The 17,172-nt window shown below is 31.6% G+C and overlaps 1 protein-coding gene across 1 annotated transcript in view; it reads right to left on the bottom strand.

Moving 5' to 3' along the window:
* Positions 1-17,172, bottom strand: part of LOC133338839 (long-chain fatty acid transport protein 4) — an 89,514-nt gene that overhangs the window by 31,212 nt on the left and 41,130 nt on the right. Inside the window, exon 2 of the mRNA XM_061546949.1 lies at positions 726-871. The gene's annotated coding sequence lies outside the window, so the exon portion shown is untranslated. The remainder of the gene's footprint in view (positions 1-725; positions 872-17,172) is intronic.

The following is a 17,172-nucleotide window of genomic DNA, read 5'->3' as shown; positions in this document are numbered from 1 at the left end:
ATATTTGATTTAGAAATTTTTGCCACTGAACACATGATATGCGTACATTTCGATATTTCCATTTCAATTTAATACTGTCAAAGGCAAATTTATGAACAAATTTGAAACGCATGACTCCATGAGTTTGTTTTGTTGGTTTGTTAAAAGTTGTATTTGCTTTTAATGATGAATTAAAAGTTAGAAATTTAAATGCATCCCGACGTGTGAACATTTTTAAAAGACATTTTTAATTAAAATACCATATTTGGGCCTCATATATGTAACTGAATTGACCAATTTTCGTTTCTTTATTGTTTTAGCTTTTTAAATAGGAATTCCGGATACTTGGTGGGTTAAAAACCTTATTAGCAAATACATTTTAATACATGTCCAATTTTTGACATAGCCCCCAAATAAAAAATTTGCCCGGAAAATTGTCAACATGTAATATGGCAACATACTTCATTATACCAATTTAAATTTACTCTCTCTTGTTTACATTTGCTCTCACACAGCCCTTTTAACAATGCGAATAAAAATAAATTACCTTTTGCTTACCAATTAGTTGTTGTTAATAACTAATGAAACAAACACAAAAGAAAAACAATAACACTGTTGCATGCTAATTAATTTTTTTCTTGGTTAGTTAATAATTATGGTTAATAAATATTTTAATTAGTAGTTAGTTAATGGTAATTATTTTTAAAAAATGTATAAACAAAAGCCCATGGAGGCAATAAACTTACCCACGATCGCTGGCAACTTGGTTTGTGTTGTCATTGTCGGCAGTACCGTTACGTTTCACATCAATGTCGATAACAACGGGCGATGTTTTGTTGTTATCGCTACCATTGCCATTCAATTGTGGTGGAGGCGGTGGTTGTTGTCCGTGCTAATTGTGGGGAAAAAGAAGAGAATAGAAGAAATACAATTAGTTTGTGTGTGGTGGAAACGAAATTATACATATTTTTTTGGGACAAGTTGTGGTAATAAATGGAAAAGTGGTAGGGTTTTGGAAATAAAATATTCGTATGTTTAACATAATTATACTTTATAATTTATATACTGGAAATCCCACAATATTGCCAATATTTCTCATATATATGTTCAACTGGGTTGACAAATTCTCAAACTATTATAATATTAAACATTCGACAAGAAAACGTGAACTTTAACTGTATGCATGACTGAGGTGATAGACCAAATCTACAGTATATCAAGAATGAGTTTACATTCAGAATATATAAAACTTTTTTTTCAATTTTGTTAATAATAAACATAAATGTTTCTTTATGAAAGGTATCATTTTGATTTGTTATAATTATATACATACAGTGAGTCACAGTTAAAAGTATCCACCTGTGTTTTTATACCTTCCACCATAGTATGGAGGGTATATTAATTTTGTCATTCGGTTTGTTACTCATCGAAATGTTCATTTACGACCCTGTAGAGTATATACAGTGGTGGTCACAGAATTAAAACATTTACTGTGGTAAACATTTTTTGATCAGCCCTCGATTCGTTTGAAGTATTTTTGAAAATTTTTTAATTCAGAACACTTTGATATACTGCACTTAAAAGATTTTGTGCGAAAATAGAAAATTATTGCATGCAATTTCCATAAATAACGGTTTTTATGAAAATACATCGATTTTGAAGTGGCCATTTAATTAAAACATTGTGTGATTTTTTACTTTACTGTATTTTTTGAAAATATTTTTAAAAAATCTCATTAATTAAGCTCAATTATGTAAACTAAGCACTGATAGAATCATTTACAGATAAAAATATCTGAAAAAATCTGTAAAATCTATCAAAATTGCCAAAAAATTTGTACAGTACACCTAACATTCAGAAAACACCCTTATTATAGAAAATAAAGGTCCGAAAACACTAGAAATTGTTAGAATTGGTAAAAAAACAATTAATAATTTTCTAAATGAATAAACATTTGAAATAAAAACTCAAAAAATTGGAATTAACCTAAAGGAACGGTTCAATTTCAATAGCCTTTACTAAAGAAGGCCGGAATATTATTACAGTATGTGAGAGATAATATCGATTGATATTGGTATTTATTATATCAAATCGATTATTCGAGTAGTACAGAATATATTTTATCAAAAAATATATCAGTCACAACAGAACGAACAGAGATCAAGGCCTATGTTGACGAGTAAAGGTTTCTGGCACACAGCAGTATTTTTGATGTTCAACACAAGTCTTCAAATATTTGTCAAAGTGTAAAATTTTTCCTAATTTTATACTAAAATAGATTAAGTGGAAGTTATTCTCTTCATAAAATATTATTTTGGAAAAATATTGTCATGTTATTTTAAGGGTTAAGAGTTGACCATCAATCATGCTGCTGTGTGCCAGAAACCTTTACTCGTCAACATAGGCCTTGATCTCTGTTCGTTCTGTTGTGACTGATATATTTTTTGATAAAATATATTCTGTACTACTCGAACAATTGATTTGATATAATAAATACCAATATCAATCTATATTTTCTCACATACTGCAAAAATATTCCGGCCTTCTTTAGTAAAGGCTATTGAAATTGAATCGTTCCTTTAGGTTAATTCCATTTTTTTGAGTTTTTATTTCAAATATTTATTCTTTTTGAGAATTATTAATTGTATTTTACTAATTCTAGCAATTTCTAGTGCATTCGGACCTTTATTTTCTATAATAAGGGTGTTTTCTGAATGTTAGGTGTACTGTACAATTTTTTTTGGCAATTTTGATAGATTTTACAGATTTTTGCAGATATTTTTATCTGAAAATGATTCTATCAGTGCTTAGTTTACATAATTTAACTAAATTAAAGAGCTCTTTAAAAAATATTTTCAAAAAAAATACAGTAAAGTAAAAAATCACACAATGTTTTAATTAAATGGCCACTTCAAAATCGATGTATTTTCATAAAAACCTTTATTTATGGAAAATTGCATGCAATAATTTTCTATTTTCGCACTAAATCTCTTAAGTGCAGTATATCGAAGTGTTCTGAGTTAAAAAAATTTCAAAAATACTTCAAACGAATCGAGGGCTGATCAAAAAATGTTTGTCACAGTAAATGTTTTAATTCTGTGACCACCACTGTATATTCTTGATCAGGGTAAAATTCTAAGACGATCTACGATCACGCTATCTTCTGAAGGAATTGACATAGGGTGCTGAAATTATGCATAGGTTTGTCTTTTGCCTGCAGGCAGGTCAAGTTCGATGATGGCTATATTGGTCCATGTTTAGGCATTTTAGTGGTTTTGATCGCATTTGCAACTGAATTGTTATTTATTGCTTTGTAATTTAGCACTTTGATTTCTTGTAAATTTCTCCACTAAAAATTATAAATATAGGTCTATTTTTTCAATTTTCGGTATTTTGAGGTTCTTGAGCGCGTTTTCAAACCAAATTCGCTGTAATTTATTAATATTCGCCGCCTTTTAGGGGTAGTCCCCATATAACCCCCTTTTAATATTAAATTTTTTATCTGATTTATTCCGTGTGTTGGGATTGTCCCCATATAGGCGTATTCTGCCATAGTATGTGGGTAGTCGTTACACGGAATATCCAATTTTTACTCTAAAAAGTGTTGAATTTTACGACGATTCAGCCATCTGTCATAATAATTTTGCCTTCTAAAGATATCGTGACAAAAAACTCGAACCTGACGATATTGAAATATATTGGCATGCATTTAGGCATCTCCTCCATATAATGATACCTCCTGAAGGAAAGAATGGAGATACAATACTAAAATTTTGGGTTCGAAATTGACATATATCGGTCATTAATTAGGCATAACACTCATATACTGATAACCCCAAATATTCGCTAATTCCTACACTTTGTAATCAATATTGGTCCCCCTTTAGGCATAGCCTCATATAACTTTGCAATCTAAATATACTCTACCATGCGTTATTAGTATCAGTCTACGCATTGGGGTTTTATGAAAAATCCTCACTAAAAATTGCTGAAATTTGTATTTGGTGTACATAATGGTTTACATAAATTGGTTTGTAGAATTATCGTATAGGTTCACTTTTCGGTATGTTCCCTCTATTTTTATTTGAAGTATTTGTCCACCATAGGTAGGAGGGCATCCAATGTTCGGCTCGGCCGAACTTAACGTTTCTTTCACTTGTGTAAGATATAATGGATTTCATAGGTGGAATCTGCTTCGAAAGTCATTGTCATGTAATACTCCTTAAATAGTTTTAGGGTGAACAAGTTTTCCGGTAAATTATCTAATACCTGCTGCTAACATAGGGTCTTTAACAATAAGCCAAACATACCTTCGAGAAAGCTTTTTTGGACGTCCACATTTAGGTTTTGTTTGCAACAGTTTTATATAATTTTAATTTCTTATGATTACCCTTTTTTACATCGCTACGATCCTCACTTGCTCAAAAATTGTTTGAATGTAAATGAATTTGTAAATAAATCGGCAAAAAAATAACGGTACATCGATTAATAGATCAATGTTGGAATATACTTTTATAATCTGGGACCTATGTCATATATCTCATAATAATTCTCGTGTTGAAGGAATACAAAAACAGTTCACTAAGTTTGCTCTTCTTTTACTATATCCACAAATTGAGATTATTTAATTTTGTTACTGGGTATACAATAATTTAGTTAATAATCATATTGATTCGCCAGAACTTTTGGCTTTAATTGCCTTTTTTGTTACTTCGTGAAGTTTAAGATATATTGATTTATTTAATGCTTCGTAACATCGTACAAACTAAGATCGATATGTTGAAATTAAATCGTTTAAATATTGATAACCAAAGAGCATTGCATTGATTTTAGCGCCTCCAAACCAATATTTAAATTAAGTATTAATTTTGCTTTTCCCTTTTAAAACTTAACACTATTCTGTGAGGAATCGAATGTTCTATTGACTAGAATAACTAAACATATTGGTCGATTTAATTTTTCCTCTTTTCCGAATTTGAAATCAAATTACTTAAACTACACTGTTGATTTTTTTCCATACGTGTGTGCAAAATGCTCATTAAACTTTTTCCCGCTAGTGAGCACGGCGGATATAAGTATTCCCGGCTCAATAGAACTGAAACCCAATCAAATGATGTGTTCTGGTTAAAAACACTTTGTCAATTTTTCGATATATGTATACCGCTTATGAACATCTTCCATTGGCGAGGATATAAATGTCATGTCCCCAATGACCATTCACAAATAGCAATTCGAACACATGTCAGTCCCAAATTTATCACCTCCTCACATGCATATGCTTCTCAAAATTATTATTATTCAAAATTGACACACTTTATTTCTTGTAACTTACTGATATGTAATAAGGTTGACCACTATAATAACCGTAATTATTATTATTGTGTTGTGATGTCGCAGCTGGCTGGGATGTAGAACGAAATTTCTTGCGATAACGACGTGCAGTCAAATGATGTCACAAAATGGTATGCGGCGAACGACGTATCGGTAGATAATAGTTAATGCTGCTTGAGCGAAATAAAAAATTTCTTATTATCATGTTACGACGATTTGTTGTTGTTGTTTTCGTTCCTACTCGATTTGTTTTGTTTGCACAGAAAGGGTATGTGAGACGTGTTTACTTAATGCCCCTGTGGCTATGAGTGTGTATCCTGTTGGCTCCTTTTTCACAATTGCTATAGAATTTTCGCAAGAAGTTTGGATGATTTTTTTGTTCCTGGAGATTGTGAAATTGCTAAGGGTGAAATATTATTTGCGAAGTAGTCCCGAAAGTTGTTTGTTTGTAAGGGTTAATTAAATATTTATCACGGTGATGACACAAAATCTTATGTTTTTGTTATGAAAGTGGCGAAATATCCACTACTGTCGTCGATTTATGAATGCAACAACAAAGTGTCAATATATTTCATACTATATTTGTCAACTGTGATGGAGACTTGCTTTGATGGAGGGCCTAATACAAAAACGTTACAAGGGAGAGTTGCCAACAAATTGAAGAGCGCATGTCAAAAAATATTGCACGTTATAATTTCAAATACAATACTATGTTTATAAAATGGTATTTTGACAGGGTTAACCTACTTGTTGAGGATTTATTTGATATATATAAAACGGAATTCCATCGCGTTGTGTTAAAACAGGGCAATTTAAATTGTAAGTGTGCTATAGAATAAACACCAACTTTATATAACTTCCCTTCCATCATTAAATAACTAGATAATCTAATCACACTCATTTATAGAAGTCCATTAAAAGAATTTTACAATTCCCATGTCCGCACAAAGTTCATTAAAAATTGTATTCTTATTATAGCCATGTTTAATAACTCGTTTTTATTTCATTTTTTCGCATTAGACAAAATACAAAATTTTTGTTAATGTACTCAAAAATTAAGACAGATTAGAAGTCCAACAAAGAAATGGTATGTTTATATCTAAATCTGTTTACCTAGCTTGATAATTAAATTCCCTCAAAGTCCATTGCAACCAGTTTTATTTAATTATACTACAAAATTTATTACATTTTTTCTTGATGTTGTCTAAACAAAATTAAAAACAATCATACATTTAATTGAGCATTTGAATAACGTTTTCATCTGTTCCTATATTTTTTTTTAAGTACATCATCAAATATGAATGATTTGAGCATTTGCTTGAATTTTAAAAAAATATAGAGGGCTGTAAGTTTTGTGAAGTATTTTCCGGCTTTTGTATACATATTTGTTTAATGGGGAGCGGAGAAGAGGTATTTTTGGGTATGCAACGAATCCGACTACTTAAATATTTACTTCTTCTGGTCACATTTTTACATTGCAGTGGAATGATTTTTGCAACGACTTTTCCAATTGAATCTGATATTAAGATTTGTTAATACCGTGGAAATCCCCATTTATCGGCTCCCAAAATTAATGACTCCTTAAAACCTAGAAATATATATGAACTATGAGAGTGTCCCAAATGTTTTCAGATCCCATCATATTCATGGCAGTATAGCAGTAAGAAACCAATGATTTCGGATATAAATATAGAGAAACGGCTATCCTTTGCTCAGAATCACAAAGAGAAGAAATTGAATTTTGAGGAAAAGTGGTATTTAGTGATGAAAGTAAATTCAACATATTTGTCTCTGACGGACGTTATATGGCGCGTAGAACTTTATTTTGAGAAACAGTTATCCAGGGAAGAATCAGTTGATTGCCGATTCTCCCGCATTCTTACGCTCAGTGAATCCGTTGATATATCAGGTCATTTTCGGATGGTAATTATGATAAAGGAATGATAGTAAAAACCACACAAACGGTCCGACGAGAGTACGAACATAAATGAAGTATGTCAATTATTGATTTTTATAAGATGTCCAGATAAAGAATACAATATATTGGAAAGTATGTTGACAATCAAGTCTATGTGTGCTCACGCAACAGGAAAATTTAGCTGGTTTTTTCACTGATGTTGAAAATGTTATAGTTGTAAGGTTTTATTGGACAGTTAAATAATAATATTCAGCTCCTAAGTTTTTTACATGAAAACTGCTGACAGAATAGTAAGGAGTATTTGTGGAGGGCATCAGTCTCTAACCTATAGGAAGTTTGTCACTTTTATAAAAAATAACTTGAAAATGTTCACGGAAGTAAGATGGTTAAGTCGCGGACATAGTCTAAATAGATTATTCGATCTAAGGGATGACGTAAGGGAATTTTTGGAAATAGATAATATTGCGGAACACGTTTAAAGAAAAATTAGAATTTCATCTTCGACCTAGCATTTTTGGCAAATATATCTGCTATATTAAACGGTTTGAAATTAAAACTACAAGGAAAATAACTTGAAATTCGGAATACTGTTAACGTCCTTTAAATATAATTTACTTGTATTACTGAACAATTTTAAGTCGGGGATTTTTTTTTCTAAATTTTCCAAAACGACTCTCGTTTATAACGATAGGCTGATTAACAACATATATGTATCGAATTGTACAACCGTTGCAGGACATATTTCAAAGCCCATTGACTGCGATGTTTCAAAGATCATCCGCTCCTTGAACTAAATTGCCCAACTCTGCTGTCTCCAACACCTTCTGCACTAACAAATGAACAGAATTTATGCTCCAAGTGCCTTTTTTAATTTCAAAACACAATTTATTATATACCCTTTATTCAAATAAAGAGTAATTTAATACAATTTGCATAAGAATTATGCCAAGGTTTTTAGCGTGTAACTCTCTTCGATTTTTATTTTCAAGTTCACCAGACAGATTGTCCCCATTTTTTATTTGACTTAATTATAAATATATAAATATTAATTTATGCAAATCTAATTTTACGTGTGACAACAAAATAACAACTTATCACAAAAGATTAATCGTCAAGCTTATCACAGGTGATAGTATTATTCCAACGATAATGTCAATATTTTCTTCTTTGATATGGATTTGCATATGAAGTATGGTCCCCAGCCAACTCGAATACAACCATATTTATTTCCTAAAGTAGAAATATCCCCAATAAATTATATGGTACAATAAAAAACACTAGTGGCACAATTTGTTTTCTTTTTTTAACCACTTGAGAATCGATGACTTGCGATAGCACTGTTACCCCATGCGCGCACAAACGGAGTATCACAAAATAATCGCTTATCAGTGTTTTTCAGGTGCTTGAAGAAATGCAAATTGACCAACAGCAAAGAAAAAGTGTTTTGCATTTTGAAATTTAGACATCGTTCTTGAAGAATTCTAATCAATTTAGCTATGGAATGAGTTGAAATAAATTTGGTTTCGTGACATAATCGATTAAGTCCATAAATGATTTAAAATAGAACATGAACTTTTATATTGTTTTTATAAATTTAGTGCATAATATAAATATACAGAAACAGGTGGGATTTTAATAAATGCATAGATATTATTAGATTGTACTTCAATTAGAAAAATAAATAAATTTTTGTTACAGATTTGTAGCTTGTTCCTACATTAAGCGTATAAAATGGGTATTAAATAAAATTGTTAATTAGGGGAAAATCGCCGAAATTTTACATCGAGAATACTAATTATTTTATATATTAATAATAATTATTATTTTATCTCACTGGTTATATATGTGCAATGTAAACAATTAACTGTAGATAAAATAATTTAGGAAATAGTATCGGAAGGGTATCGCGAAATCACTTAAAGATCTTACTAATTTAAAGGCTACAGAACTTCGATAGATTCCAAAAATAAATAAACACTCTTATATGTAGGGACAAAATAACCCTCCATGTGCACTGTGAGATTAATATAAGTAGTATTTAAGAAAAATGCAATCCGATTGTACCAAAAAATATGAGCACTATTTTTCTTTTAATTACAAGACCACAATATTGCAATTCTGTGCAAAATAAGCCCAAGCCAGGGCAACTAGAAAAAGTTTTCTCCTTTTGATGAGCGATAAATAATACATCAAATAAAAGTAAAATACAGAACTATGTGCACCAAAATTATCTAAACTAATGTTTGAAAGCCTAAAGATAGACGTTAGCCTCGAACTATTAGAAATGTGCTTCACCGAAGAAAGAAAGTTTAATGTTTTTTGTTCGGATCGAAAGATGTACGTTTGGAGAAATTCGAATGAAGAACTCAGATGCCACAATCTTCGCCCTACAGTAAAGCACGGCGAAAGAAGTGTAATGGTTTGGGGCTGCATGCCAGCCGTGGGTTGAAAGAAGAATAGGGGAAAAATTGATCCTGTTTACTGCAAAAGATTGGTAGAATCAGATCCAAATAGATTAAAAGCCATTCGTATATCCTACTAATTAATCAATATGTGGCGCAACAAATTTTATTTTAAACTCGCTAATTTTAAATATGCCAACTATAAGCTTGCATCAGAATTAAAAACCATGTTTTTGTATAAAACATTAGATAACGTGACATGTTCATATTTATGTATGTATACGATTCGTTTATGGTATAATTAACTATAATTTTGATCGCATCGTTGAACTTCATTGCTTGTAATTGGAAATATATTGTTTTTAGAACTAACGATAATTTAAATATTAGCGTGGCTCCATTAGAAGTCAAGATTAAAAAAAAATAATAAATAAATAAAACAATTATTCCGATTAGAAATTACCATATTTGCATGAATCTGGGTGTTATATCTTCAGATTAGTTATAGTTGTAACTGAGTTGGTTGTGTTGCTAAGCTGAGGCGTAGTGCATTGAATAGTTTGCCAGACAACAAACTGGGTTCAAATCCCAGCGAAGCAGGAAAAATGCTCAATAAAAAGTAGAGTTGGAAATTTCATGGCTCGTCATTTAATTCGCAAAAATCAACATGAACGATTGCATCAAAAGGAAATATATATGTGAACGAGAACTAAAATGAATGACTGGATCAAAAGGTACTAGGTGAACGAAAGAAATGGTGCTAGTACCGATCGTTCCTTTGGAATAGTTCCTTTGAACTTGTTTCTTCTGGAACAACACAACTCTAGCCAAAAATAGGCTTACACCTCACCTGACAGTCTATTTTCCAAAATGTGAATGACTAGACAAGGTACAAAGAGCAGCCTCGATTCCCATAAATGGAACAGCTTTGAACGCAATGCGATTATATATCACTAGTCCTGATATTTGACGATGTATATAGAGAGATGACTGGAACCGTAGTAAGCCTCCTCTGGCCTGCCTTTTTATACAGACGGATCCAAGATGGAAGAAGGTACAGAGGCTGGTGTTTACTGTGAAAGTCTAGGCCTTGAGTTTATTTACAAGTTGAATAGTAACTGTAGTGTTTTTCAAGTTAAAATCACCGCGATTTGGATGACAGCAGAAATAATGAAAAGTATGGATGCAGAAATCGTGGAACCGGTGACTATCTTTGTGGATTGTCAAGCTGCTCTAAAAGCATAGTTGGGCAGACTTGCACACCAGCGTTGATGCGTTCTCTTAAAATTTTTTGATGTTAAAACAAAAATAAACAATAATGAAAAAATGTCCAAAATTTTTTTAATGAATATATTTTTTAGCTTCCTGGTATGTATTCATGTTTTAAAAATATTAAAATAATTAAATTCCGCAGAATAATTAATGTTTTTATTTTCCCTTAACAATTTGTTAAGAGAAATTTTGCCCACTATTGCCTTAAAGCCATCAAATCCTGTAATATCAAGTCTAAGGTCGTCATCGAGTGTAGAACAGTTTTGGAAACACTGCCTAAATGCTATCGGCTGTGTTGGGTACCATGACAATGTGACAATCGCTGTCACAATCATCTGTCACCTTTTCCGGAATTCTGAGGCGTTCTTTGGCACAACGAACCTAGGTGCAATGTGTTAAGATCTATCTGGATGACTCTGTCAGCCAAAACATCAAACTCACTGTTGAACGGGAGTTATTACTGGGCACTGTTATATCCGGGCGAGGAGGAGACAAAGACAATCGAGCATCTCCTGCAGACGACATAGATTAGTGGGTGTTCACTTTCCACCGTCTAAACTTCTATTCAATCATGGAACCTGCAACCATGTTATAGATTAACATCATCAGAAACATGAGGGGGTGTTTTATCCAAACTTGTACAATCATCGATACTCGAATTTTCAGTTAGATACATACTCTCTTTTTTTAATTCTTTATTAGCTTCTGTCTTCTACAAACTCTGTCTACCCTACATAACTCTCCTTCTGTCTTCTTGAGTGATCACAATGGACCATGTAACTACAAGCGTCCTCCGGTCGCTGGGATACGCTCACGGGGATAGGTTTTGTCATATTGAAGTGACCGAGAGTCAAAATATGTATTTTAGCTTTCAAATTCAGAATACTTCGCTTTATTTAAACTTAAAGTAATACACGAATTTCATATACTTAAATTCTGCAATGTCTGCTGTACCTGCTCCGGTACGGCTGTTGTTATTACAGGAACTGTGGATTGGGGTTTTTGGCGATCCGAAGTAGGTTCCGGTCCTGTTGCTACTTTCGATATAAGCATCGACGATTTCCTAGTTTTCATCACTTTTCTATAAAGGCCCACGACGGCTCTTTACTTCGGGTTTCCTTAAATTCACTTTTCGTTATATAAAGAATCACGACGGCTTTTTACTTCGGGCTTCCTAAAATCAATTTCCATTGTTTAAAGACCAATGACGACTCTTTATTTCGAGTTTTCTTAAAATCACGTTTCTTTGTATAAATCCCATGACGACTCTGTTTCGGATTTTTTTAAAATCGCTTTTCGTTATATATAGGCCCATGAGGGCTATTTATTTCAATTTGGTTAATCACTGATAATTAGAAATCACTATTTCACACTCGCAGGTACTTTCTTTCTCTACTGGTTATCTCTTCTATCCACGGACACAATAACAAATCGAGTAAATGACGATGCTTTGCAAAATTACTATTGAGGGCCTCCGCAAACTCAAGGTGTGATAGTTTATAGATTTTTTATGGTCGGAGTTAGATTTAAAACCTTACGACGTCTTTTTGGAGGGCGCGTGCAGTCTGCATTTTTAAGACTATGTTGGATATGTCGATTTTCCTATGTCCGTCTGTTGAAATTGTTACATTTAACGTAGGGCGTACTACTCCTAGGATGTTTGGTATGGAACATGGTCCACGTTTTGGTGATGGTCCCTAATTCAGCCAACATATTTTCCAATCAGAGAGTCTGTTACAGTAGACCACGGATATAAGAACATCTTATATAAGAAAAACACGGACGTAAGAAAACGTTACACCCATACAAGAAAACAGTTTACTATATAAAATACATTCATATAAGAAAAAGAACAAACATAAGAACTAATTTCTCGATTTTTTTTGGGTGTTCTTATATCCGTGGTCTACTGTATTTGATTTTCCTTTTCTCCTAACATATCAGGCATATTAATGTCCTGATCGATGGTATGTCACGTTTTTTTCTTGTTATATTTTATTTCCTTTATGTTTATCTTCATATTTCCCATTAGTAAAAAAGCCACTCTCCACCCTAATGTCTCCTTGAGCCAGAGAATGGAAGTTTTTGAACATTCACAATGAAGAAGTCCAACCAAAGATTCACTTGATTACCTTCAACAGAATTTAGTTTTTTTTCTTACAAGTTGAATGAACCCATTTGCCGTTACTGTCAAGCATTCTGTAACGGCCATAACCGGTCAAAAACTTCGTGGAGATGATGCTATCGCAACAGTTTTATTGCAACTTGTAGTTGTAGTTTGGGTTAATAAAAATCAGATTTTTTACGAATCGAAATACAATACAAAACTAAAGTTGTTGTTGGTGACATGAGTTTGGTTGAAGGTTACCTAGAATCCGATACTGTAGCCGATTGGATTTGTAAACTTGTCGGAATGCGAAATTTTACAATATAACGATTTTTAACAACCTATAATTACAGCCCTGTCGTACATTCAACTAACTTTAAACTAATTGAAAACTAACTTTTTTTCAATTAGTAGTGGTTGATAAATCGACTTTTTTACCTGTAACCAACTGACTATTTTTACATTGTGATGTCCTACGAAGTAGTCAATTGTCCGAATTTGCACTACTTTCAGTTAACTTTATAGTCAGTTATCCAGCAGTTAACTTATAGTTAACTTTTTGCAGTTAGCTATATATCTACTTGTTTAAATACGCTTTCAGTTAATTTTTTTAAACTAACTATTTGTAAGTCAAATTGTAGTCAGAGAAAAGTTAGTTTTTTGCACGTTAGGTGAAAAGCCACTATTTGTATCTTGCTGAAATAAAACGAGGTTTAAAAATTTACATTATTATAAAACAACAATTTATTAATATAAAAAACATAACAAGGATCACATCATTTATCACAAAGATTTTTATAAATATTTTGAACATTTGCGGTTTAATAATAAAAATAAAATTAATAAAATTGGGTTTAAAAATCTTAGGAATGTAAAAAAAATAGTTTACACATTTGTATTTTGAATAAAAAAATTGTTAAAAATATTAAATTAATTATTAGTTTTAGTTATTTTGTTCTTGATGCACTTAGAGTGGATGCAACGCTTCTTGATTATTTTTAGGGCGTTGCGTAGATCCGCATCTACATTCTCAGAGCCAAGGGATCGGCAGGCATCTGTTTAAATGAGAAATATGTATGAAAATGTGTACATGATTTTAGATTTAAATCATATATATTTTTTCAAATTTACCTGTTAGAACACCATAAAAATAAGGAAAGTCCTTCAAACGTTTTTTTCCATGGATTCCCTTTAAATTTATGTCCATGCACAAATTATTTGCCATTATCCCTGTGAGGGTTTTTGGCAAACGTCCTCTCAATATGGTTTTCATTGTATTTATCTGTGGAGTAAAAAGAAATCATTTAATGGATACATAAACAAAATCAGAAATGTTATTAGGAAACTTACATAGTCGTTACGATTATTTTCCGCCTCAAATGTCGTTTACTCGCACTTCTCATGTTTCTTTTTTTCTTCTGTATTAAAAAAATTGTGTGTTCAAACCACATTACATTTAACCACATTATTTATTACATTTAATTAAAAACTCACTGTAAAACTTTAGATAAAATCACAAAACTTTATTCACAAACAAACAAACGACTTTCAATCGACAAATTAAACGCGGGATTTGTTGTTTACAAAATTACACTTCCAAGGCGTACATTAAAATTTACGCCGTTTAAATTGAACGGCGTTGGTGGCCGATCGCCGATATTTTCATACATTTCTTTTGCATTGCGTAGTAGTGGCTTTGTAGCCAGTCTATACCAGCTAACTTTAAATTGGTTTTTTTTGTAGTTAGCTACTCATTTGACGACAGGGAGGTTTTGTTCTAAATGAAATAAAGGGAAGCATGTTCAGTGGTCACGTAGTTCAATGTCGGGTAAAGGAAGTGGGGTTTTTAAATATTAAGGGAACTTAGGATAACTTACGCTGGTTCATAAAAAAATATGGCAAAAAGGAAACATACCTGTAATGATCAATAAAAAACAATAAATTATTATTTATGATTCAATTATAAATTAGTTTTACAATAAAGTTTAAAAAATTCCTTAAAATCTAAGCAACAAAATTAAACACACAAAAAATCGTTAAAAACAAATCCAACAAAATTTCGCACATCTATCAGTGCAGCTGTTTTCCGAATGCAATGCATTCATTTTCCTATGTCCGTCTGTTGAAATTGTTACATTTAACGTAGGGCGTACTACTCCTAGGATGTTTGGTATGGAACATGGTCCACGTTTTGGTGATGGTCCCTAATTCAGCCAACATATTTTCCAATCAGAGAGTCTGTTACAGTAGACCACGGATATAAGAACATCTTATATAAGAAAAACACGGACGTAAGAAAACGTTACACCCATACAAGAAAACAGTTTACTATATAAAATACATTCATATAAGAAAAAGAACAAACATAAGAACTAATTTCTCGATTTTTTTTGGGTGTTCTTATATCCGTGGTCTACTGTATTTGATTTTCCTTTTCTCCTAACATATCAGGCATATTAATGTCCTGATCGATGGTATGTCACGTTTTTTTCTTGTTATATTTTATTTCCTTTATGTTTATCTTCATATTTCCCATTAGTAAAAAAGCCACTCTCCACCCTAATGTCTCCTTGAGCCAGAGAATGGAAGTTTTTGAACATTCACAATGAAGAAGTCCAACCAAAGATTCACTTGATTACCTTCAACAGAATTTAGTTTTTTTTCTTACAAGTTGAATGAACCCATTTGCCGTTACTGTCAAGCATTCTGTAACGGCCATAACCGGTCAAAAACTTCGTGGAGATGATGCTATCGCAACAGTTTTATTGCAACTTGTAGTTGTAGTTTGGGTTAATAAAAATCAGATTTTTTACGAATCGAAATACAATACAAAACTAAAGTTGTTGTTGGTGACATGAGTTTGGTTGAAGGTTACCTAGAATCCGATACTGTAGCCGATTGGATTTGTAAACTTGTCGGAATGCGAAATTTTACAATATAACGATTTTTAACAACCTATAATTACAGCCCTGTCGTACATTCAACTAACTTTAAACTAATTGAAAACTAACTTTTTTTCAATTAGTAGTGGTTGATAAATCGACTTTTTTACCTGTAACCAACTGACTATTTTTACATTGTGATGTCCTACGAAGTAGTCAATTGTCCGAATTTGCACTACTTTCAGTTAACTTTATAGTCAGTTATCCAGCAGTTAACTTATAGTTAACTTTTTGCAGTTAGCTATATATCTACTTGTTTAAATACGCTTTCAGTTAATTTTTTTAAACTAACTATTTGTAAGTCAAATTGTAGTCAGAGAAAAGTTAGTTTTTTGCACGTTAGGTGAAAAGCCACTATTTGTATCTTGCTGAAATAAAACGAGGTTTAAAAATTTACATTATTATAAAACAACAATTTATTAATATAAAAAACATAACAAGGATCACATCATTTATCACAAAGATTTTTATAAATATTTTGAACATTTGCGGTTTAATAATAAAAATAAAATTAATAAAATTGGGTTTAAAAATCTTAGGAATGTAAAAAAAATAGTTTACACATTTGTATTTTGAATAAAAAAATTGTTAAAAATATTAAATTAATTATTAGTTTTAGTTATTTTGTTCTTGATGCACTTAGAGTGGATGCAACGCTTCTTGATTATTTTTAGGGCGTTGCGTAGATCCGCATCTACATTCTCAGAGCCAAGGGATCGGCAGGCATCTGTTTAAATGAGAAATATGTATGAAAATGTGTACATGATTTTAGATTTAAATCATATATATTTTTTCAAATTTACCTGTTAGAACACCATAAAAATAAGGAAAGTCCTTCAAACGTTTTTTTCCATGGATTCCCTTTAAATTTATGTCCATGCACAAATTATTTGCCATTATCCCTGTGAGGGTTTTTGGCAAACGTCCTCTCAATATGGTTTTCATTGTATTTATCTGTGGAGTAAAAAGAAATCATTTAATGGATACATAAACAAAATCAGAAATGTTATTAGGAAACTTACATAGTCGTTACGATTATTTTCCGCCTCAAATGTCGTTTACTCGCACTTCTCATGTTTCTTTTTTTCTTCTGTATTAAAAAAATTGTGTGTTCAAACCACATTACATTTAACCACATTATTTATTACATTTAATTAAAAACTCACTGTAAAACTTTAGATAAAATCACAAAACTTTATTCACAAACAAACAAACGACTTT

The sequence above is a fragment of the Musca vetustissima genome, unplaced genomic scaffold, assembly GCF_032173495.1.
Source record: "Musca vetustissima isolate MV318-11 ecotype Yass unplaced genomic scaffold, APGP_CSIRO_Mvet_v1 utg278, whole genome shotgun sequence".
Lineage (NCBI taxonomy): Eukaryota > Metazoa > Arthropoda > Insecta > Diptera > Muscidae > Musca > Musca vetustissima.
This window is presented reverse-complemented; position numbering and strand designations above follow the sequence as displayed.